The following is a 24,077-nucleotide window of genomic DNA, read 5'->3' on the forward strand; positions in this document are numbered from 1 at the left end:
TGATTGGCTAATTGAAGTGAAGTGAATTCACACATAAGAATGATTTGTAAGAGATTTTCAGAATCTTGACACAATAAATTATGCGTTTACATTCTCAACTCCTTTTTTAATCCCTTCTCTGCTGCGTGCAAATACAGACATGGACAAATTTGTTGGTATCCTTGCAGCTCATTGAAACAATACTTAATTTCTCCTTAAAAGTGATAAAATTAAAAGCAATTGTCTCATATCAGCATGCCGTTGGTATGTCATAAAGAAAAACAAATGTGTGAATTGTGTAATCTACAAAGATATTATAAAATGGACTGAACAGATTTGTTGGTGGCCCTTGAAAAGATTATAAATAATTTAGGGATGTTCAGTTACCAAGCACCATACTCAGTACAAGTACATGTACAGATAATTTTCCAGTTCCAAGACTAGACTAGAGAAAAATTCAAAAGTTAGGAGGCAGCTGTCATTTTTTAAGGAGCATGCAGAGCTCCTGGGATATGTGTATCCCTGTTTTAATGTATGACTTTTATTTATAAATATATATTTGGGATGCACCAATACCATTTGCCCAAGTACTTACAGATATAAGTACTGATACATTTTTGTTTATTGTCATGTGACAGTTTTTCTAAAACTATACAGACTAATGATTTCAGGACAGCGGCGGAGCGCCAGAGCTAGGTCCCAGCTGCAACCCTGATAGTTCTCGTGAAAAGGCCAAGTATTGGCACTGGTATCTGAATATCTCTAAAATAATTGGATCATAGTAATATTTCAAACTATAACTGTTCTCTGTAAGTAGTATCACTCATATCTTCAATCTTGTCATTCAGCCTATTTTGATGGAGAAAAGTAGTCAGTCTGCTGTTTGGTATCATTGCGTGCACCACACTAAACATGGACCAGAGAAATCAAAGGAGAGAGCTGCAGCATGGCAGCTTGTAGTATCAACCAGGGGTGACAGAGTGACAACATAGGTGTGCCTGAACAAGATCTTTCATGGCAGGATCACTAGATATTTTTTTAATGACAACTGCAGATTGAAAAAAACTTTAAATCACTTTTGAAGCTAAATCACTGTGGTAACGATTTTATGAGGTTTCTTTGAATGGGTTTAGATGAACATCAACTTTTATTTCAAAGGTCAGTCAGCTAGGATTAAAAAAATTTGACAACAATGAAAAAATGGCTTCTTTGTAACAATAACAATGGGGGAATGTTGAACTCCCCAACAAATGCCATTTTCTGCCAACTGTTAGACTTAGTCAATTTCCCACTAGTCTTTTTCCTGTTACAACAATGGGAATTATAGTAAGGGAACTCTCTCACTTTGCACTCAGGAAGTAGAAAGAGACTGCAGTAAATAGGTAATGAGTAGAATACATGTGCAATTTCAACAGAAACCTCAGCTGTGTTAGCCCCCATATCAAAATGTTTGAACAAAACGTATGCAGTTGGTTAGATCTTTGTTAGATCATGTTAGATCAATTGTTGTTTGCGTTAGATCTCACATAGAAGTAGAGCTCTAACGAACACCTATTAGCCTGAATGAAATTTTACCAGAAAATTGCATGTGGGGGGGCTAGCCCCCCTTATATAATACCAAATATCCATAATATCTCTGTAATTATATGAGTTTTAACGTTGAAACCACTTAATCTTACCAAATCTGACGAAGACATATTAGCCTCAATTAAATTTTACCAGAAAACTGCATGTGGGGGGCTAGGCCCCCTCATTAATCACTTAATAAGTCTGTAATTATGTGAGATCTAACAAAACAACTAGTTGATCATACCAGGTCTAACAAATCGCTTCCAAAATAGCTAATTGTTTGGTCAATTTTTTGATAAGGGGGGGGCTAAGGACGGGTTAGCCCCCCCCAGCAAATAACTGTTAATATCTCTACTACTATGTGAAATCTAACAAAGATCTAACCAACAGCATATGTTTTGTTCAAAAATGTTGATATGGGGGGGGCTAACACGGCTGAGGTGAAACAGCAGCAAGAAGGACCCTGCAATTACATTCCTTAAATCTTTGCAACATTTATAAGTGAACATTCCAGTTATTAGTACATTTATAATAAAAAAGCAATTTCACAGAGACATTAGTGAAGTTTTATTTTTATAAACATTTTGCTGACATGTTATACAGTACTTATATTACTTTTTTCTATTACTGAGCCAGAGAACAATAACAAGCATTTCTTTTCATTTACCTAAATGTTTTTATGCACGCTAAAGATGCTCATCAATAAATATTAAAGCAGTCCCCATCCTCTTTCTAATAACATATGCCAATGCCTGCTTTAGGCTGTAAGAGCCAATTCCCTCCTGCTGCTTTTGAGCGCCAGTACTCTCCAAGCAGCGATTAGTAGATTTCGTGCGTCACAGGGACTGACTCCAATCACTTTTAGCCTCTAAATTGCCTAGCTTCTATGCAGTAGCACATAGTAGGGTTTGTGACTTGGGCCTTGTCTACATCATTAAAATCCACAGTATTGAAAAGATTGTTTGCATGACTGCAGCAATGCCTTCATTGGAGGCTAATCACTTTCTCTTTCAGGTTGATGCATATAGAACACTTAAGGGTAATCACCAGCTAACTGCAAAGGGAGTGTTTTAAAACATTTTAGCAAGTCAACTGACAACAGCTTGAGGTAATATTAGCCATATTAGATCTAGACAAGGACTCTTCAAACAAAGAAGCTGGCACCACTCAATAAATCAATGGCGCATACTTGAAAGCTATAAGTTCTGAGTCATTATTTTTTGTTAGCTTTATGATAGCTATATAAAATGCTACTTCAAGTTAAACTGCAAAAGGCAACCCCAGAAAAAAATTAATTAAATAATTGAGGCATAAAACATTATTACTTGAGTGCCAGCTTTGCGCTGATAGTATTGTATAGCAGTTGTTATAAAATAATATTATAGAAGTATTGATAGTGGAAAACATGTCAGCTAGTTGTTAAAAGCAAACTTTTGAATGTAAGGTTAAATGTGGTTTAATGTAAACATTAGAGATGTTTAATTATTAAGGCTGCTGGTGCTTTTTTAGTCCTTATATGGCACCTATTTTTTAAAAAATAAGTATCTCTGCAAATGTTAATTTCTCCTGACCTAACCCTTTTTTTCAAGCGATTTAAAAAAAAAAAAAATTTTAAAAGAAAGAAAAAAAAAAAAGGAAAAACATAAATCAAGCATAGAGTACTCATAATTTCTAAAAAGAGCACCAATAAGTCCCCAGAGTGGAGCAGACATTTTCTAGATAAACTGGTAGTGTTGGTGCACCAAATTTGCACAATGTTGGGCTCTTCATTTTTGTTCAAACTTTTTAAAAAAATTTATGATGGTCATTTTAGCTAAAGTTTTTTTCATTTTTGGGATTAGTTCTCTTTGGGTCACAGGAGGACATTTACTAATGTTCTCCTGTGACCCAAAACTCAGCATATAGCGGGTTATTGCCCACTATTTGCTGACAGCACAGATCCGTGCTGCTGCCGGGAAAGATCCCAACAATATTCTTGGGATCCACCCCACTGCTTGTTTGACAGCTGGCTCTGCCTTTCTAAGATCAAGATCAGCGGTTTGTGATGGCTCACTTCACAATCAATAGAGCCAACATGTGACAGCTGCAGTGTTGCATGTCGGCTCTAACTATGGGGATAAGTGCATCTCACTCTCCTCATAGTTGTCCTTTAAAGTGCTATAAAGAGGAGCATATGCAGTTGTTCACCATGTTAAAATGCATATTCATTGAGAAGATACATCTACTCATTAGCCACGTTAAATAGAAACTACCAGCATCCACCAGCCTCTGATCTGCAAGCAAAAAGGTATCTCTGTGCATCGTCACAAGACCCTGTGTTTTTACACAGGTTCGGTACTTGAGTTAAGTTTTAACTTATGTTTTATTGCTTTTTCTTTTTTCAATTCAAAGCAATTAAACTATGTGGGGGCCTACCCGAGTCCACGGCAGAATTTGCAAACCACCATCACTGCTTTCTTTACAGAACTTGCTCCTGAGCTCTCGATTGATAGACTTGAACTGGACTGGTACATAGGTCCCTGACCAGATGGCAACCTGATAAATGAGAGATGTATGAGAGAGCACATTTCAGTACTTTTGCATGAAGAGCATGAGAAGAGAGAATCCTACAGTCTGCAAGAGCCAAGGAATCCCTAAACTTTCAATGTAATAGACATGTGCGATTCGTTTAGTTCCGAATCGAAATTCGGACGAATTTTCGTAAATTCGGATGTATCCGAATTCCAGACATAACGAATGCAAACGAATCCGAATTTCCATTTCCGAAATTCGGTAGCGTTCGCACGAACGTTCGTTTCGTTTTCTGTTCTTATTCGTTTCGTTCGTTGGAGCAAAGTGACATTAGAGAAGGAGAAAAATATTTTTTCCCCCTCAAATGTCACTTTTGCTGCAAACGAACGAAACGAATAAGAAACGAATAAGAACAGAAAACTAAACGAACGTTCGTGCGAACGCTACCGAATTTCGTCCGAATCCGAATTCCGAATTGACTTTCACACCCGAATCCCGAAAAACGAAATAACACAAATCCGAATTTAAAACGAAACAAAACAAATTTTTTGGCAGTGCACATGTCTACAATGTAACAATTACCAAATCTTCACTGATCAGACCTGGCTGTGTTCACTATGCAGAAAGAAAGAAAGGGTATTGAAGCCTTACATGCAGGTTTTTCAACAACATCATATACTGTACAACACTGGTGGCTTTCTTCCCTTCAAATAATTTTTACAAACAAGGTTAAAGTGCTATCTATTATATCCTCAGATGAAGTCGAAGATAAACTGGGGCCCTTTATTCTCTGCGCTAATGTATACCCTTACATAGGTTTACTTACTTTTGAAACATCATATATCAGATGTACTCTTCCAGCCATGTGAGTAACTACATATTACTCCTTTGTATGACTGCTGCTGGTTTTTTTCATTGTCTATTTTCATATGGTGGTCTTTATGGGACATGCTCCCCACTCAGTTGCAGTCCGGCAGTCTGATACAGGTTATAAAGGCCTTCTGCTAGGCAGAACACATGACAAGGTGCCCTTTTCCACTACTCGCTTAGCCCTGTTGTTGAAACCCTACTGTCTACCATTTATTATTGGAAATTAAGTCACACCTTCCTTTGTGGGAACTTGGGATGAGCTTCAGGTTCAGATTAGTGTAATGATTGAGCGAGTTTGGCTGAGGATCTCAGCTGCGGAGATGCTTTGTGGATGGCTCAGGTGGGGGGTTCACACTTACACTCTTTAGTGTGGCTGAGTGAGGTTGGAACCCTTAACACATCATATGCCACCACAGGCTGTAATTGCAGAGATAACAACAAGTGAACCTTCCCTCTTTGCAATATTGTGGTTAGTTGGGGCCTGTGGGGATTTGTAGTTCAAAATAAAGTAGTTCACTCCATGAATGCAAAAAACTATAGCAACTACAGCAACTTGGCAGAGGAAAGAAAAGTAGTCCCGTATTTGTTTTGGTATACAGTAGTTCACTCCACTAATGCATAACACTATTGCAGGCTTATCAAACAGTAATTAGGAGTACTCCTGAGCAAGCCCCCTTTGTAGAGCAGTGTCTCTTTAAACCCCACTGAGTTGCAGGCAATGTAAACAATTACAGGGTCCAGGATGGTACTTGCGGTTTGTTGGGGTATTCAGAGCCCTCCAGGAGTACAGGGCAAAGGATCACTGCTGTGCTGGAAGAAGTCCGGATTAATGCTGCTGGAGTGAAAGGTTCATGTGCTGGAGCAGAGGTATGAGCCCTAAGAAATTGCTCAACGTTCTACCTCGCTAGAACATTGAGCAAGTGTGCCTTCCAGGCTTTTATGAGTAGGCAGGTGTGTTGGGGCGGAGCAGTCAGCAGAGGCCCTCCCGAACGTCTCCTAGCAACGGGATGCTTCCGAAGGGCCAGGCTGCTACGCCCTCACTCCTATGTGTGACGAGTCCGAGGGAGACGTCTGGAGGGAGGAGCCGAATACGCAAGCCTGCCGGCCCGTCTCCTAGCAACGAGACGGTGCCGCGGTTCGTGACAATTAGCCAAGAATTCAAACCAAACTCAAGCCGCTCACAGTTTGGGAAAATGGAAAAGTATTGCCATCATTCCCCGCCATAGCAAGCAATTACCAATCATGCATTTCCTGGCCTTTGAATGGTGGTCAGTGGCTTAGAATGGCCAAAAACAGCAGTTTTATTATGTGCCAGCACCATTCCCCTAAAAGTCAGGGTTCTCAGTAGTCTTTTGACAGTGTATGTCACAAATGTCACTGCTTACAAATGTTTTTCTTGCAGGGAGAGATAGTTGCTGGTTAACAGTGCCACTAATCTGTGCTATGTACAGTACTGTAAAGTGCCCTATTGTGCTACAATACTGTATTACAGTGAAATGCAGTGTGGTGGGCACCTTTGTTTGTACCCCCCTGGGTTCTCTGTTCCGTATTGTGATATTCAGTATTATGTACCCACCTCTGTGTTCACAGTAAATAGTGTTTGTGACAGCAATAAATTCAGTCACTGTTTAGTTGCTGGGCCCCACCTGCAGTATTTTTTTAGTGTGTTTTATTGAGGTTGGTTTTTAACTTTTTTATTTTAAATTTTTACAATTTTTTTTCGTTTCTAATAAGTTAAAAAAACAAAACAAACAAAAAAATCAAAACAAGTTTTGAGGTTTATTTTAGTAGGGTTGGTGTTTGGGGTTTAGTGTTTTAGGTTTTTTTTTTGTTAGAGATATATATTTTTATTCAATATAATTTTGCTAGGGCATTTTAAATTTGAACATAAATTTGTTGCTGACGCAGGCAAAGTTAACCTTTGTTTGCTAGAACACCACCTCAAACTAGTGTGGTACAGTTTAGTGCACCAAATCACAATATATTTAAGTGCACCAAAGCACCACATCCTCAGTCTTCCTATTGCCATAGCTGCTAATAAAGTTAGGTACACCCCATTTTAACATGTCGGGAAGGCCTAAAGAGAGAAGCAGTGGTTCTTTACATGCAGCTAGTAAAGAGCAAGCAGGTTCTGCATTCAATGACAAAGTGGTGGCCAGACCACATCTTTTAAAGGCAGGGCATGTCTGCCTTTTCTTTCCGGCAGTGCATGTGCTATACAGCAAGAGTAAAAAGACAATATAAGGCCAGCACACCTAAAGAGGCCTTATATTGTCTCTCTATACAGCCAGAACATGCAAAGGTCATGGCGTGGATAATTAAGCTTTCCGTATCCTCCTCCCAAGTTTTCATCAATAGCTGCAAATGCACCCTCTTCTTCCACACCTAATTCCGCCATTGCCCTGCAAACTGGCATGGAGGTGTTGGTTGATTTTTTTTTTTCAGCTCAGCAAGAGTAATTTTATGTAGGAGGATGTTCAAGAATTCTTGTTATCAGATGTGGAAGAAGAGAGCACCAGGAGCATAGAGTTCAGGGTCAACTGGCAGAGAGAAGTAATTGGCATTCATGTTTCTGCATCTGCATCTTGCTGCCAAGTAGGTTCGAGTGATGAAGAGGACAGAAATAATTAGGTGCCAGACCGTACCTGGATACCAGAGATTGTAGTGGAGAAAACTGAGGAAGAGGCACAACATCAGTATGGCCGGATATTATCCAGGGGCAGCTTGCAGAGGAGTGGAGGGAGTACAACAGAACCAAATCTATATTATCCATATCAGTATTAAAAACCATTACAGAGCTCGCTGCAATAATTTCAAATGAAACAGGCCCAAACAATATCCTGCCTAAAAAATATACAATGGGTCTTTCTTACCTAAACCCCTTCTAAAAAATTTACCTGGGTACAATATCCCCCCTATAAAACAATCCCCCACCTTAGGAGGACCCCTTACATAGTCTCAAAAGACCATTCTGATAAAGTGTATAAACACAGAATATGCCCTAACATCTCATATGAAGTTATAAATTGTATAAACAAAAGTATAAAATATATCATCTGCTGAATATATTCATCATCTGCTGCATAATCTGAAACTAGTAATAATGATTATTATTAATGCTTGACTCATTTACCTTACCAACCTCCGATCACCCAAAGAATAACATTTAAATATTAACAAACCACTTACAAAGCAAACTATGCCCCAGCTACATAACCAATCCATCTTAAAATATCACCCAAATTGTTTGTTTCACTCCTCCAAAGACCTTCTGCTCTCTAGCTCCTCTCATGCTCACTTCCAGGATTTCCAGAGTGTCTCCCATCCGCCAGGTAGGGAATGCCCTACCTCAACCTGTCCAGCTATCTCTATCCATCTCTACTATCTCTGCCTTTAGACGATTCAGGGAAGCCTATCCCTCCTCTAGCTAGCAACTGAACTTTTACTTCCCCAGACAACTCATCTCTACGCAGTTACCACTTGTATCACTTTCCCTTCACTTTGGGGAAAGTGAAGTGTTAACTTTTGGTGTTATATACACTGAGTGGCCAGATTATTATGACCACCCCATCAGTACTTCGTTGGGCCACGAGATGACTTTGTTGTGCCACCTCTTGACTCCACGGGATGTTGAAACGTGATGCGAGGAATCTGACACACTGCACTGTTGCCCTTCTGTTGTATTGTACCAGTCTTGCCACTCTCTGTTCTGCCCTAACATTGACTAGTCGCTGATGGCCACAATTTGCAGGTTCAGAACCAGATTTTCGGCTGACAGTCCAGTCTCTAAAAACGTTAACAACAGCTGCTCTTGAACATTTAACGAATTCTGCTGTTTTGCTGATACTCGCTCCATGGCTCTGAGCGCCAACAATCATCCCACGTTCAAAGGCTGTTAAATTGCGTTGTTTACCCATATCTTCAGAAAAAAATCACTTCTACTGTCGTGGTTAACAACCTGCTCCCCTATTTATAATGGTCTGGCCCTCTAGCAACTTCAGCGCGAAATTATAGCTAATTTGCCTACAAACGTCAGGTGGTCATAATAATCTGGCCACTCAGTGTACATCCTGTATTATAAAAATTAAGAATAATAATAGCATGGTAAAATGATTATGACAAAATTATCCAGACAATGTACTATGACAAAATATGTACTCTGACCCCTTAAATCAGTATGACCACAGATGCATGCTATGGCATGTCAGTGGTTTGTACCAACCTTGAATTTCCTTTTTAAATAAAGTTTAAAAAAATGCAGTAGCATTATTATAAGCTGGTCTAATATGATGTCATACCAGAAGACGTAACATCTAACTAGACTTTCTCTTTAAAGTGTATGTGAATGCTTAACCTGCACCATTAATTGGTACATTTACACTTATATAGTATACTAAATTCTGCAAATACCTGTTTTTTTATTGTTCTAAAACAGTCATGAAAAATATTCAGCCCTGTATACACAGGTGGTGAGGTGGGGTGGAGCCTTCTTGTGACGATAGGCAGCTTCTGACATCACATTCTGAAGAAGCTCTTTTATTTCAATGAGAAAACTCTGGTCTGCCAAGCCTATTACTAGACAGGGAGACTGTAGTTCTGTTAATTATTGTTGGAAGGGCAGGGTTATGGGACTGTCAACACAAGCTGACTAGGGGATTGCAGACTCACCAAGCTTTTTAATGGAATCCTGGTGTTCCCTTGAAAGCCAAACTGTGCATGTCTGTCAACACTACTATGGAACTGAACCCTGGATAGCAGGACAGAACAAAGCAGGAAAAGTGGCAGGATTACCAGGTATTTTTTTTTTTTTTTCAGCACATAAAAAAGTAGACCCAATATGGTTAAAAAAATTTGCTTTATTTGCATTTGCATTCAATTTAAGCTAGTTACACATGAACAATCTACTAAGTTACAAAACATAAACATATGCTATCAACACAACTGCAGCATTGGATGGAATTAGATGGAATCAAACATGATCTAGCTTATCCAACCACTTATACAATTGTATCCAGTTTTAATGAATAAATATAATACTATGTCCACAGTGGTTCAAATGTTGTTGACTGTGATGTAACTGGTCTTCAAATATTGATTGTTATGACATATATTATTTTAAATATATTTAGGTACATTATTGTTTTATGTATTTTAAGTCTCATTTCAGTCATTTGTAAATTATGTGCTCTTTGCAACCCCTAATCTTATGCAGTCATGATTTGTTAAAAAAGCTCTAGTTTAGAATAAATTAATGTAAAGTAAACCAATTAACATCAATTTTCAAGTGTAATGTAAAAAGGTAACACATTATTAATAATAATGAAGTTATAATAAATATGTTAAAGTATAAAAAATAATTATGATGTACATACAAATATCAAATGAATATTACATAGTGCAACATAGTGTAAAAGTACATACTGTATATATAATACTGTGCTGCATTAGCTTTTGCATGTGGTCTACATTATTTATGTTAATCAACTGCAGTTCAATCACTGGATTTCACAAGAAAGTAAGATGTATGTTAAGTATGTAGATGTAGATGAATAGTCTAATTTATAATACATGAGAATCATTCTATGCATATGATCATTATTTTACAAAAAGTTGTCAAGCCTGATGCAGTGATCATGGCTGATCACTGCCTAAGGAAAATTAAGAAAGTTGTGAGGAAATCATTGCTAGAAGACTTTCTTTACATTGAGTGAAGGCATCAAACATAAATGCTTGTCTTTTGAATGAATCATCACAATTTATACATTATATATCAAGCACATGTTAGATGAGTAAATGATAAAACTAAAGATATGAGCCACGTTTTTAGTATATAACAGTTCAGGTTTTCCTTTGTCTGTAACCATCTCTTTAATCAACCAGAAAGATGTTTACTATAAATTTGTATATATTAAAGCTTCAATCTTGAGCATTAACTTTCCACATGGTGAAAGACAAATAGGGTTATTCACAAATGAGCTGAAGGATGCCGCCATAGTTTCGGCTAATCACTCGGGTCAGTTTGGCTGCCGGAGCCCTTCGGTTGAGTCTAACCAAAGGGCTGCTGTACAGCCTATTCACTATAGCCCATACAGCAGCCGAAGGCAGACGAAGGACTCTGCTGAAGCAGACTGTATGTACCGTAAATGACAACAGCTGGGCAGAGCCAACAGAGATGTCACAGCTGGCTCCGCCCACTTGTTGTTGTGCTGTAATGACAGTTCAGCATCCTCAAATGACCCGGGGATGCTGATCTGTCATTATACAACAACTGGGCGAAGCCGGCCGTGACATCTCGGCCAGCTTTGCCCAGTTGTTTTTATTTGCCCGGGACCTGCTAGAAGACTCTGGCAGGTGCCGGCCAAAAGTAAACAGTTTGTTTATACTTTGCCATCATCTGTCAGATTCTTCCTTCTGTGGTTGGAGTTCGTCGCGTGCAGTGGGGTCGGCGGGCATCTTTTAAAAAAATGTATATTATTTATTATCTTTATTTTTTAATCTCGTCGAGTCGTTTGCATCGTGGATGACACTGGACATCGTGATTGACCCTGCATTACGTCAGTGGAACCATCCATTTTTTTTTATTAAAGGACTTGTCAAATATCCTTTGTTTTGTTTTGGTTTTTTTTCAAATAAAGGATTTTTCAAAAGTCTGCCCTCTTTTCCATTTTCTAAGGGGTTTATTTATTAATGTTCTCACATAACCTTCACCTAAGATTCATACATTGTATATTAGATTAAATTAGAAACATTTCTGAATCTTGGAGGAAAGTGTAAATTCACTGCCCCAGAGCATTCCAAGATAACCCCTAAAACATGTTTTTGTCTAGGATAGATTGTGGTGGAGTTGGAATCTCTGTTAGATGTTATTGCTGTCCATGTTTTTACTGGGGAGACTTACTCTTCCTTTTTGTCATGCTCACCATTGCCATTCGGGCAGAAATTGATTGGAAATACAATATTTTACAGTTGTTTCCATAACAGGGGGTGAGAGAAAATCTAATGAGAATACCTCTTCCAGTGACAGATGTTTAAGAGGGGCTTTTCCTCTCATTTTGGAGAGATTTCTTCTCACTTTCTGCCATGTCTTTAGGACAGGAAGTGAAGGCAAATCTCCCAAAATGGGACACAACAAAATAATACCTATTCTGTTAAACGTTTTGGGTTACAATATACTTCAATTGCTGAAGCCTCATTTGCATGGACATGCCTTGCCGTGCAGGATGCATGTCCATGCGGTGACCTGTGCATGGTACCAATACGGATGCACGCCCTTGGACACAGACAGTCTGCGTTCAAGGTAGTGCATCTGAACCTATATGAATGTTCCAGTTCGGGACAGTGTATAGCCATGTGCAGTTGCATCCTGTCATAGAGATGTACAGGCAAGCTGCACATGGCTACATGGAGCACCTCTCCCTCCCGGTCACAGGTCTCTGCATGGAGGTGCACACTGTTCATGTCCATATGAATGAGGCCTAAATGCAACATACTGTTACTGCAAAAAATGGGGCTTTACTTTGTGTTATGAAGACACAACAGGAAGTGAGAAAAAAATCTGTCCAAAGTTAATGTGGTTGTACTTCTAAGCCTGCTGGTCATAGTGCAAAGGCAATGTGGTGCAATTCACCTGGGTGAATTCAGACATAAGATCACAGAGTCTGGGAATTTTGAACTTGGATTCAAACCCATACCTTTCCTAAACCGCTCTACACACAGGTATCTTAAATACATCCTTTAAAATACTTAAAGTGACATTAAACCCTCAGATTTTTTTAACATAAAACAATACTGTAATGTGTGCCTTACTGTAATCCATGGTTGTTTCCCTTCTCTTTGATGCTCTTCCTTTTAAAACTGTATCTGTTCTCATGCTTGGAGAAAACTTCCCTTTTCAGCTCAGGGCCTCTTCCTGTAGTGCTGGCTCAGGTTACAGCCTATACAAACGGATACACAGACACCGTGTCTGACAAGGCAGTCTGCTGAAAAGGGAAGTTCTCTCCAAGCATGAGAACAGATACAGTTTTAAAAGGAAGAGCATCAAAGAGAAGGGAAACAACCATGGATTACAGTAAGGCACACATTACAGTATTGTTTTATGTTAAAAAATCTGAGGGTTTAATGTCACTTTAAGTCTGTTTCACATAGAATAGTTGCTGCACTGCACAGAGCTGCACTGCAGTCAGAACAGATCCTGACAATATTGTTGGGATCCACCCCACTATTTGAATGACACTGCCTCTCTAGAGACATAGACAGCTGTGCCCGCCCCCTCCCTCGTCCGTCCATCCAGTCAGCGCTGGAGGAACAGAGAGGGGAGGGGGAATCCCTGTGGACATGCAGGAAGATGATCGAAAACCTGAGCAATCGGCATGTAAGAAGATGATCGTGAACTTAGCGATCAACGTTATTTGATCGCTCAGTTCTCGATCTATAGAGCTGCCTCTGCCTAACATCACTTTAAAGTTTTCTGAAATTGTAACAATATCTCTTAAACACCCTCTCTAACCCCCAGAGAACAATTTAGGGTAAAAATATTTCAGAAGTTACCATGTATGCAGATGCTGTTCAGTCAATAAGCAAAAAGTTGCATTGATACTTTATTATGTTAATTATTCTCATCCATGTTTTAATAAATTAAGCTACATGTGTGCATTAGTCTGTTGAAAAAAAAGCTGCATGCTACAGTACATTGATCTGAACTTTGCTGACTCCAATTAACTTATTAAAGAGCAGGGTCACAACTTTTAGCTGAATGATACAAAAGGAAAAGGCTGCAGCTCCCCAACTCCTCTACTTGTTTTTAGTGATATGTCTTTGAAAGTTGTGGTAGTAGGCTGGAAGTACCCATGACAAAAGGTAGTAAAGCTGTAAAATCATCCTAAAGAACCTCTGAATGGTGGTTTTGTGTTTAAATTGATCTATCATAAAAGAAACATGGCAAATGTGCTGCTTTTGCTTGCCCTTGCAAGGTACGCTCCCAAAGGTGAGGGCATTGGGTCAGGTATCATTCAGGAGGGGGAGATGCATGCTTGCTGTCTCCACCTTGCCTGGCCAACCAGACATGTCTGGATAGGAGTTTGATATGATTTTTTTGTAGGAACCCAAGCTGTTTTTTCTTAAAGGTCCATCACATCATTTAAAAATGTAAAAAAATGGTGTAAGAGTTTTTAAAAGAACCTTATCCAGGCACATCATGGCTGGCCAGGAAAGTGGAGAGCAGCAAGTGTGTGCCCTCTTCCCTCATCCTTGAACTATACCAGGTCACCTGCCCACAACATTCAGAGGGTAATTTGAAAGGGAGGCAGTGAAGCCTTCCCTTGCAAGGGACCTTGTCCCCATGTTGATATGAACAAGGGCCTAATCCTAATTTTAAGACACAGGCTGCATCAGGCTGTGGGACACTGCAGGCTCCCCACCACAGCCTACATATAATAAATGGGCTGTAAAATGTAGGCTGCAGTGTAACGTATCACTGTTAATTATAGTGGAGTACAGATAGTGAAAGTCGTCCTACACAATAATCCTCCTCTCTCTTGTCCCCCTCACACCACACCAGTCCCCCTTACAGTACAGTATTGTAATCATTTTTATATGAATATTTTTGGGTTGTGGAACGAATCATCTGAATTTCCATTATTTCCTATGGGGAAATTCGCTTTGATATACAAGCGCTTTGGATTACAAGCATGCTTCCGGAACAAATTATGCTCGTAAACCAAGGTATTACTGTACCAATGATAAAGTGGTATACTTTTAATGCAGATCTCCTCCTATTCCTCTGGAAGATGTTAAAATTTTTCTTCCACATTAGTTTTTTTTAAATGTAGCCATTTTTTTCATATTTTTCAGCTTCCCTGCCTATAGTCTTTAATCTTTATCACTGTTTGGAGAAACAGTAGGCCAAGTCCCTGTGAAAAACAGTAAACACAGATGTTAACCTGATACTGTTTAACATTTTTATTAAATTTTTATAGTTTAATAGAAATAATAAAAACAAAAATAAAAAACACATTGGGGTCTATTCAAAAAGCTGCCGAGGGCAGCCGAGTGAATGACCGATCAGAAGTGAAGTGAGCCGAACACTGTTCGGCTATTCACTTCAGGCTGGTACGGCTGATTTCAGCCGTACATCGGCTGAAATCCGCCGTACATCGGCTTGCTTCGTGTGGCTTCGGATGAGCCGAACATGCTCGGCATGTTCGGCTGACCCGAAGTGCAGAAGGAGTTCGACTCAGCCGATCCAACATCTGGATCGGCTGAGCCGAACCTACGGCAGGCTTCACACTGCTGTTCGGGCTATTCTGAAAGATCCCGAACAGCAGTGGTGGGGAGAGAGTCCTGAACTGGTGTGAGGTCCAAGTCACCAATGAAGGTTTACAAAGTACTTACTCTCCTTTCTTTAAGTGGCTGAACAAAGTTAAGCGCCTTTCACATGGGGATTTCCTATAAGGTCTGTCAGTTTTTCAGGCAGGCCTGATTGCAAGCCCAATGTTAGTGTATGGGCAGCTGTATTTAAACGGACAGGTGTCTATTTATATCCTGTTACCCCTGGCTCTAGCCAGGTGCGGAAAACCAAATGAATCCATTTGGCCTTACTTGATCGGAGGTAATTTGATGTAAAAGGACGCCTGTCCACGCACGGATCCCCACCTGATCTGACAATATTAAAAGGGACCTAAAGTGGAGAGGCAAGAGAAAGGTACAGTAAAAATGTAATGCTCGAGGGCAAAACATTGGTTTATTTAATGCCAACCTTGTTTTTTCCTATGAAGGGCAAACCAACAGTTTTTTTAGGGCCCATTCAAACAAACTATTGCAATCCAGTAATGAAACATTACCACGTCACATTACCGTTACCATGTGTTAAGGTGCCCATACACCTTACAATTATCTGCAGATTTTCTGTGGTCAGATGGAAAAAGTGCAACAGATTGGCCCAGGTGGAGATTACTCCATCCACACAATTTAGTGAAGGTGGAGGAATCTGTTGCACCTTTTCCATCTGACCACAGAAAATCTGCAGATAAATTGTAAGGTGTATGGCCAGCTTTACACATGCTGGTATGATACAGTGCCATTTATTTCCAATGCATCCTCTCAATGTACTTGCATTCCGTTGCACAACACGCTAACATGCAGTATGTTTCCATGCACAGCACTGCCTAAATGCATTTTTGGTGTGTTTTTGGCTGTGTTAGGAAGCTGATTAAAATGAATGGGCTACCTTACCACAACGTATGTCAACGTGCAACATAATACGTTAACGGTTGTAAAAGGACCCTGAAGTGTCCTGCTCTCAGCAGCGGATATTCACATTTCTATCACTCTCCTGCTGCTTTGTTCAGCAGATAGAAGAAAATAACCAGTACTTCTGGGTATGAAGGAGCATGTCACAATGGTGCCTGGTGGTTGTAGGCCCAAACTAGAGCACCTCCAAGCTTAAATGGATAGATGTCACCCAGAGGATGTCAAGCCCAGCTTTCAAGTGCTCTGAAGTGTTGTGAAGGATGGTTTAGTCATGTCTACATATTAGAGATCCACCGATACCATTTTTTCAAGTCCAAGTACTTTCCCTCAGGTACTTTCTGATACCAATTACCAATACTTTTTCTTAAAGGGACATTTTCTAAAACAATTCAGACTAATAATTTTAGGGCAGTTTCTTTATAATTATGAAGAACTGTAACTCAATCCATGATTATACTTGTTCTGATACAAAAAAATTATTTTAACTAAAACTGCATTTAACTGTGCTTAAGAAGCGCTTCTCATTGGTCAGCGCGGTCATCTGACTGCACTGACCAATGAGTGCTCACAATTTGCGAGTGAAATTCAAAATCCATAGAATGGGGTACAGATAGTACACCCGGCGGAGGGGAAGGACCTTTTGACAAAAGGTAAGTATAGTGCGGGGTGGTTGCCAGATTTAGGTGGGTAATTCCATTTTCTCAAATTACTTGGGAAAATTAACCTACCCTTTAATGTGCATTGTACGTGTTGAAGAGCGCTGCTGCCCCACTACCACAATATGTCACAGAGTGCAGGGCCGGCCTTAGGCCTTTAGGCGCCCTGTGCGAGAAAGCTTTACAGCGCCCCTCAGTGACCACACCCCTCAGTGGCCACACCCCCAGTAACCACACCCATTTATCACCCATATTTTTGGTAAAATATAAAAAGACGGGGTCACATCGATTTGAATTTTTCATTTTTGTAATTTTTTTTATTATTTACCTTTTTTTAATCATTTTTTTCATTTTTATTTTGTATTTTGAATCACTTTTTTTATTGATATCACATAGGGGATAAAAAATCCCCTATGTGATATCATTCAGTGCTTACAGGTTCTCTTTATCAGCCTGCCCTCCAGTACAGAAAATCCAGCACAGCATTATTCTCTGTCTTCTGTATAGCTCAGGTTGCGACAGCTGACACAGGAAGCGCTGTGAATGGACGTTCTCGGATCTGCTCCCTGCTCTCCATCCTGAACTACTTTGCCGTGGTCCTGGGTTCCCGAGAAGAGAAGGGGAGCCTGAAAACCACAGCAGGGAGGGGGTGGTTGGAGGTATGGGCTTTGCAGGGGGGATGTACCTTGGAGGGGAGGGGGTGGTTGGGGGTACGGACTTTGCAAGGAGGACATATCTTGGAGGGAAGGGGCTGGCGGACAAGCAGGCTGCTCTACAAGTAATCTGGCCGGATCACTTGTACAAAAATGAGAAGCCCGGAGCTATTTAAAAATCTAAAGTGCCAGCATTGGTGCTATGTATCGGGGGCAAGTAGTATTGTGAACCAATACTACTGGTAGTACCAATACTAGTATCCATATCGGTGCATCCCTACTGCATATCCAATCAACCTCTGCAGTATAAGGGCAGAATTAGTCTGGTAAGAAAATGCAAGTTTAAATGTAATGAGGGTCCTGCTATGGCTTATTATGAAAGTTGTAGGAATAAAAAGGACTTGCACAAAAAAGTGAGATTGGTAATTGTTTTATGGAAAACAGTTTAAAAACAAATCCAGTGTGAAGTATCAGGCCCCGTTATTCACAAAAAAATATACAGGTTATTTATTCTCCTTTGCACTGTATACTGTCATAACAACTTCCATCTTTACTGAATGATTGTTATAAACAGAGGAAACAAGTGCAAGGAAAACAAATGTGTAATGCAGTAATCCCAGGAGAGAAGTGAGACATCTTGTTTTCTTTATGTAATATACGTTATTTGAATGACAGGATTAAGAACACATTACTGCTCTTTTAAGCATATTATTTATCATGTGTTTTTCTATTTCCATTGGTCTTATGTTCTTGTTTAAAAGACTAAAAAAATTACCATGCAAGTTACTTGATATATAAAAAAAAACATTAATAACATTCATAAATATTCATGCTCACACCTCTATAGAAATATGTGTCATTGTATTTACTTGGCTGTTTAGCTTATTGCTAGTAGTAGTTATTCACATTGAGCTGGACTTGTTAATAAAGTTTCAAGTCTAACACAATGTGACAAAGTATCGCTAATTATAACACGTCCTGAATAAATGGAAACCTTCACAGACCTGTTCACAGTAATATTTTACTCTCTACCTTAACTATTAACCAAAATTAATCTTATTTGTGTATCACTCAGCTGTAGATCCTCAAATCATCTCTGAACTCATACTGACACTGTCCTTCCTTCTGGAGGGTGGCTACTTTTGTTCCCCATGGTCCCTGTGTGCTGTAAAGTAGCCACCGCTCCATGCTGGCTCCCATGATGGACTATAATTTCTAAACAAATTAGTAAACGAAACCTGTGATTGTAGTCCATCATGTGAGCGAGCTTGGAGTGGTGGCAAAAAGCCAAAGAGACTGGAATAGGGAGTTAAAGAGAAAGGGAAAAACTCTGGAGAAACCAGGAGATTGCGCATACGAGAAGAAGGTCTTAAGAAGAGTAGCAGGGAGCATGTTTGGGTGATATTTTGAGACAATGTTGGTGTTGTAGTTTGGGGCAGAATGGTGGATAGATTTATATGTTATTTTTAGCATTTTTAATTGTTTTTTGTGTGAGTGAAAGTCAGTGGGGAGATTGGCAGAGAGGCTTGGTGGACACTGAAAGGATGCTAAGGAGGCTAACTCTGGCAGTGGCTTTCATGACTGAAGGGGGAATAGCCCGTATAGATGTAGGTCAATGTGGAGGGCATTGCAATAGTCAAGGTGAAAAATAACAAGGGAGTACAAGGGAGTAAATTGGTAGTTTTGCAGTGTACCTGGCTAAGTAGGCGATGTTTTGGACAATGATTTGGACAATGATTGGGTGGGAAGCCAAAAAGAAAGGTCAGGGTCCAGGATTACACCTAGCACCCTGGCATGAGGGGAGGGACTATGCTATTGATCTCAATGCAAAAGCTGGGGCATGGGAGGAGGGAATAATATGAGTTCAGTTTTGGAAAGATTGAGTTTTTAGGAAGTGGCACAACTTCCATACTGATCAGGGACGTGTGGTCAGGGGAGGCAGAACCTCACCTAGAATTAGGCTGGGTTCACACCTAGGCGGATTGAATATGCGTGTTTGTTGCGCAGTTCGTGTCACGCATTTTTACCGCGATTCGCGGCAAAAAAACGTGCGACAAACGCGCGTTTCCGAGTGCTAGTTGGCTGTTTCCAAATGGAAATGCCCGACCAAAACGCCCCAAAGAAGTACATGTACTTCTTTGGGCGTAGGGCGGTTTCCCGCGCGTTTGTACTCGCGGAAAAACGCCCAGATGGGAACCATGCACATTGAAAATAATGGCATTTCCCTGTTTGAGCCCAGGTGGGAACCGGGCCTTATGGCGGAAAAAGCTGACAGCTTTTTCTCCATTCAGATCGGCTTTTATCAGGTTACACAGCAGGGAAAGCCTCCCCTATGTGTAACCTGTCATGGACGAATGTAATTAACAGGCAGCGCTGCATCCGGCTTTTGACAGGTAGTTAGGTTACACAGCAGCGGACTACCCCACTGCTTGTGTAACCTAACTATTGAAGCCAGAGCTATCACAGCCTCTACTCTTTGTTAGAGGCGTGATCTATGTGGATGGCTTGGACCAATGGCAAAGCACCATTGGTCCAAGACCTTCACACTAGCTTGGGCATGGGTTGGGGCGGGGCTTTGGCCGGTGGGGGCGGGACATGCTGGGGGCAAGGCTGGGGAATGCTTCACCCAGAACAAGGAGGTACCGCACATCACTGATACTGATGTGTCAGCTAGTAAAATAGCTCTGTGTGAGGAAACTGAAGGGGTGACCTGATGAGTAGAAATATATATTTGGGTGTTGTCAGCATATTGGAAGCCATTGGAAGCTATCAACTGATCCAGGGAGGACGTGTAGATAGGGAATATAAGGAATCCAAAGAGAGCCTTGAGGAAACCGTACAAAAAGAGGAAGAGGAGAAAAAGAGGTAGAATTGTAGGTAACACTAAATGTACTTGGTTTTAATACTTAGTAGGTCATTATAACGTGTTAACCTAGTAATATTTAACATATTAATTTGATTCATTTTTAATTTTTAAATGTTTCGCTTTCAATAAAATAATACCTGTGAATTCTGCCTTTTTCAATGGCTTTCTGCAGGATGATAATGCTCATCTACCAACTGTTCTCCTGCACTCTTTTACATAGGCTTCCACTGGAGATTACAAATGGCTGTTTTAACACACATTATGGAAGCATAGCCCTCTGTCACCATGAGGAAACCCGCCCAGAGAAATTCCATGCAGCTGTTTCTGGAGTGCTTTCATGTAGAAAGGAAGTGACCACAAAAATAATACAGGAGATCAGCAGCAACAAAGGATGAAGCAATGTGAAAATAAGTTATTTTTGATGCACAGTGTGTAAGCGATTGTAATGTCATTCAATATATTCACAACAACTTTTAGGCTTAATTAAATACTGTTCTTAATAAGTGGACCTGTAATATATGTTTTCTTGCTCTTTAAGTGTAACTTCTGCTAATTCAGACAAACTATATTTTGTGTGTTAAAATAGCTTCTCATACTCCTAGATTTCCTACATTTCCAGGTCACAGAACATGACATTGCAAATCCTTAACAATTGTAACTCCTGCCTCCAAAGTAATTAGCCTATCCTTTGCATGAGTCTACAGTTACTGTAGCAGTTCAGAGACTTTCCATTTCTGTCATTTAAATTCATTTGTCAGACAGTCATGAAAAGAATATTAAGATAAAAACACTGTGGATTAAAGGACAGCTGCAGAGTATTGGGAATCAGTGAAGTCATTCACTGTCCCAGAGGAAAACAACTCTGTCTGTTCTCATAGTCAATGACATGCAACAAGGGGCAAGCTTTGTTTTGGGCAACACAAGGACAAAAATATAGTTTTCAAAAGGGTGAGGACTGCAACATCTTTCACATTTTACATTTTTCTAAGCAAGCATCCAATGCGGCTTGCCATGATAACTAAATTATTAACTGTGTATTTCATGATGTTAGTGACAATATGTTAATGTGATTTTTCAAGTCCTCCTGCAGTGAACAGATGGCTCCTTTTACTTTACTTTCCACATCAAGTGTGATTATTTCTTGGTGCCAAAAGCCACCTGCCGCTCTTCGGTCTCCAGTCTAATTTTTTATGTTGGTAAAACACAGCAGGACTTGTTATCAGTTGGATGGCATCTTAATAAGAGGAGACATGCCAACATATTGACAAGATGTTCAAGGGGAAAATTTGCCCTCCTTTTATTCTCCCCCAATATTTAGGCCTATGCCTCTTGTTCATAAAATGCATTAAACATGGAAAAATAAAAAATAAAATATATTATGCACATGCTTTTTTGTATGCTGTTTTTCAATTTGTGGCTTGGTTCCAAGTCACAGAGATGGGCTCTTTTTGTTTCCACGCTGAGCACCTCACTTAGGGCTCTGATCTTTCGTCCCGCATAATGATAATTAGCTGTAGTATATTCAAAAGTCAAATGTAAGCATGAATACATTAACATTGAGATCAGTGCTGAAATGATTTCCATCGCTAAAAATAACAAACAAGGGCACAGAAACACGCACATGGAAACAACCTTGCAAAATTTCTACTGTAAGTAGAGAGGAGCAAACTGAATTGTGCAAACCAGAATCCGATGCATATCATGCCAGTTTGCCTGTTGTGGTTATCTGTAAACGTTTGAGGCCTTGCATGTCTTATGCTGGGCACACACCTTACAACCATCGCAAGACTTTTGTCCTGCGATGGTTGTAAGGTAATTTAAAAAACGTACGAATTGCCTATCTTGGACAGGCAGATCATACTTGTGATGATCGCAAGCCCGCCCCGCTCAGGGGCGGGCTTCCAATGACCGCAATGCTGAACGGGAGTGTGCGCTTGCGCACACCGGCCCGTACGGCTTTTATCTTGCGAACATGCCACAAACCAGCCGAAAATCGTACGATGTTCGGCTGATTTTTGAACATGTTCCTAAGATAAAAGTCGTGCGACCTTACAGTAGCAGAGGTTGCACGCCTTCCACACACCTTGCGATTATCGTACGATTATCGCAAGGTGTGTGGGCACCTTTACCCTCTGCACACCTTTCCCCACATCCAGGCGGGTGGAATCATGTAATCTGATACAATCACATGATAGAAGAAATATAGACCCAAAACCATTATAGTTCACCTTTTAAGCCAAACTAATAATACCCATTCTACACTATGGGTCTATTAAAACCAGATGCAATATGCAAACTACATGGTACTTTGAAAAATCCTGTATGTTAATGGTGTTCTAACCAAACTAACGCATAACAGTGCATTTTAAAAATATCATGCATTCTGCAGTTTTAGATGTGCTAATCTACATTTTCCTATTTAAAGTGGAACTATAGGCAAATAAAAAATATATGGTTCATCACATATATGGTGTGATATGATTCCTTCTATCAATAGCATTAACACAGCAGTACATATTGTAATGCTGTTTTATTACCTGTTGATCCTGCCAGGTGATCCATTATTTTTCCTCTTTATATAGAGGCAGAAAGTATCAGGAAGTCTCAATCTCAGCTGATAAATGGCCACAGCAGCTTTCAACTGACCAGCAGATTGGGTAAAAGCACAACTGCTTGTAGTTCATACAGGAGAGTGACCACTATCCCGCAGCATTGGCAGCTGGTGGTCACCCTATTAAAAAATACCTCAGAGAAACTCAGGATCAACAGGTATTACAAAAATAAAATTACTCACACCAATATATAAAATCTTGCACAACGTCATTTAGAATTCAAACAGGGAGCTATTTATTCAGCTTTAATATTTGGGTGTACATACATTTAAAGTGCATTGAATAGAAACTTTTCAAATCACAGCACAGTGCATCTGAATTGTATGATTATCACATGCATGCATTTTCATACTTTTGCTACAAACAAGCCCTCAGTGGTTACACCGTGGTAGAAAAATTGGACTAATATATAGCCAATAATTATCTAATGGGTCTGCAAAGTTTGGATACGGATCTAGACGTATATGCTAGGGTTGGTAGCAGTTATCTATTTTCACAATTTCCTGTTTTAGTTGTTCATCCAGTTCAAGTGAGTGTGTGTGTGTTTAAATTAGTTTCTTAACAAGCAATGAACATTGCATGGGTTTTCTCTGGGTACTCCAGGTTCTTTCTTCAACTCTAAGGGCCTGTTCACATGATATCAGGTCCTGATCAGGCGCGGATGTGCAGACGCGGTGCTACTGATTACAGTGCATGTGTGCCGCCTTTTAGCCGCGTTTTTGATGCGTTCCAAATTTTTTAAAAAATAAATACATTTGTTTTGTTTTAGCTGGAGTGGTGCTGTCAGTATGTTAGCTGCAGTGCAGTGCATTTTTGACGCGTTTTGCGTTTCCAGTCTGTTTCCTGACCGGACAAAATGTGACATGCAGTATTTTTTCTGTTGTAACCTGAACGGACTGCGCACGTGAGAACTGTAGCCCATAAAACACATAGGGATACATTGGGATGCATTTTTAGTGCAGGAGCGTACGGATCAGGTCAGCACAGAAAACGGACGTTGTGAGAGCAGGCCCTAAAACATGCCAGTAGGCTAACTGGCATCTGGCCAATGAGAGCTGAATACTTGAAAAAGCATGTCTAAACTGTTGCCCATTGTCATCAGTTGAGCTGTTCA

The sequence above is a fragment of the Nanorana parkeri genome, unplaced genomic scaffold, assembly GCF_000935625.1.
Source record: "Nanorana parkeri isolate BGI_ZX_2015 unplaced genomic scaffold, ASM93562v1 scaffold860, whole genome shotgun sequence".
Taxonomy (NCBI): Eukaryota; Metazoa; Chordata; class Amphibia; order Anura; family Dicroglossidae; genus Nanorana; species Nanorana parkeri.